The sequence below is a fragment of the Zingiber officinale genome, chromosome 8A, assembly GCF_018446385.1.
Source record: "Zingiber officinale cultivar Zhangliang chromosome 8A, Zo_v1.1, whole genome shotgun sequence".
NCBI lineage: Eukaryota > Viridiplantae > Streptophyta > Magnoliopsida > Zingiberales > Zingiberaceae > Zingiber > Zingiber officinale.
In genome coordinates, this window is record NC_056000.1 from 65,931,065 (window position 1) to 65,933,784 (window position 2,720).

Sequence of the window (2,720 nt, forward strand, 5' to 3'; positions counted from 1 at the left end):
ACCCAACCCGCTTAAATTGTTTGGCGGGACGGGCCAACCCAACGAACCCAACCTAAATTGAAGGCTCTAATACCCGGTCAACTCGGATGCAGCTGGCCTGCTCGGCCGACTTGGATGCCCTGCTTGACTTTGTCTTCCACGTCAATCAGTCCTCCTTATTTTGACCTATCTTTGGTAGGACCTCTCATCATTATCAGATCAAGCTCTAATTTGAGTAAGCTTATGCAATATCATTTTGTTTGTATAACTGTGTTCATTATGCCCACATTCATGGAAGTGTTTCTATTTTGCATCCACGTTTTGTGGTGTTCATGCCCTAGATCTATTTATCTGTGTGCTACAATGAATTTGGTGATCACTACAAGAAATCATTAAAATAGCAACTAAACATTAGTGGTGAAATAACATATCGTCACTAATTAATTATAATCAAATTATTAGTGATGAATTTTAATAATTCATCGCTAATAATTTATTAAGACATCTTTTCCAATATTGGCTCTAAGATAAGCACCCTGAGAGGTAGTCAGATCCCCAAAAAATTATTAGTGATGATTAGGAATAAATCATCGCTAATATTTATGTATTTTAATGATGAATGTAATTACATTCGTCACTAAATATATAAAAAAAAAACCCACCCCGTCGAGGTAGATTTAGGGATTTCTTCGGCCCCGACAATTCTTCTTCTCCTCAGGCAATTCTTTATCTCCTCCGACGATTCCTTCTACTATTCTGGTGATTGCTCTATCTTGAGTGATTCTTCGTATAGTGCTTCCTCTTTCTCCTACTCTGACCTGACGCCAGTGGGCCTTCCTATTTAGATCGCTCATCCGAATCTTTTCTTCCCGACAACGGTAGCTCTTCATCTAGTATTTTCAATATTTTTAATCATAATTTTAGGGTTATTTTGATACTTAGATGATAATCTTAGGGATATTTTGATACTTAGATTATAATTTTAGGTTTATTTTGATGCCTAGATGATAATTTTTGGATTATTTTAATCCTTATATGATAATTTTTGGGTTATTTTTCATTTATTATTTTCAATATTTTTAATCATAATTTTAGGGTCATTTTTACTTAGATGATAATTTGAGGGATATTTTGATACTTAGATGATGATTTTAGGGTTATTTTGATGTTATATGATAATTTTTAGGTTATTTTGATGCTTAGATAATAATTTTTTTATTATCTTGATGTGATTAATTAATTTAAGTTATTTAAGTTGCTTAATTAATTTTATTAAAAGTTATCATCAAACTTAGTTATAAGAGTTATTTATTAACTACTATGAAATTTTTTATTTAACTAGTTTTTATAAATATAGATAAAAGTTAGATAATGATGGAGAATTAGATTAGCCCTCAATATATATACCTCAATATATAAATAGGTTAAATTAATTTTAAAGATAATAAATAATTATATGATAAATTTAAATTTATTCAAAATTCATTGTCATGTAGAAAATGTCATAATTTGTTTAAATATTGAATTATGATCGAGGACATTTTTATAGATGTAAAATTGACAAATTATATAATATATAGAATTTTCATGAAGAATCTCATCTATTAATATAAATATTATCACTAAAGAGAAATATGATTATGATTTTGAAGAAGATGACTTTCAAGATATATTTATTGATTTAGGAAATGTAAAATAGATATCACATTTGTACTAATTTTTTTTTTTTTTCAAATTAATCACTACAAGAATCATAACATTCCACAACGCATAACGGCACACATTGCTAAATGTAACCTTTTGGCGATGTTTAACACGTTTAGCGTTGCTAAAAGATCGAACCATGTGAGAAACTTTCCTACCCTTATTTCAGTCTTGTGGTCACGCAACAAAATGAACGTGTTGCCAAAAGAAAACCTGTTGGATTATTTCCTGACGCAAAAGAATTGACACCTCGCTAAAAGATAACCGGAATAAAAGCTTTGCAATTGCAGAAGGTAGTTCATTACGCATTTCATGCTTTCTATAATTTTATAATTTTCCACATTAAGATAACCAGAGCCCTTCCCATTGGTGAACCAATCTCATATTCCTAGGTAACCAAAGTCCTTCTCGTCGGCGAGCGACATTGCAGTTTCTACTGCCCATGAGGTGGCGGCCCTGGAAGCTTGCGAGGCGGCGCCTCGCGGCCTCGGCGGACTCCTCACAGCCTCGTGAGTCCGCCGCTTGCGACGCGGCGCACGAGGCGTCAGCCTAGCGAGCAGCAGCGCTCACAAGGCGTCCTCTTGCAGCCTCAAAATTTCACGAGTCAGCCGGCCACTGCTCGCGATGCGGCTGTCGCGAGCCGTACTCATGCCCGCAAGGCGGCCCCTCGCTTGTGATGCTCGCCAGTTTCCCAAGTATGTATTCGCCATACCTCGTTGACTGCTGCCAAACTCACTGTAAGAAGGTTGGACTCTGCACTTTTAACTCTTAGAAGTTTGAGGCCTAGTTGTTTTCTACATTTCTGATCAAGGAACATATATTTGGCTATCCTTCATTTTTTACACCTGTATTTCTTTCCTTAGAGTAGCTATTATAAATGATCCAAATTTTGATGGTAAAGGTATTTGTCCATTAATGTATAGTAAAGTAGATTGGAGTCATTTTACCATCTCTGTACCACAAGTGAATTCAATATTACCACCTTAACCTGAATTGCTTACTTGTATGTTGTTTATAGCTTCAATTGATGCTTTCTA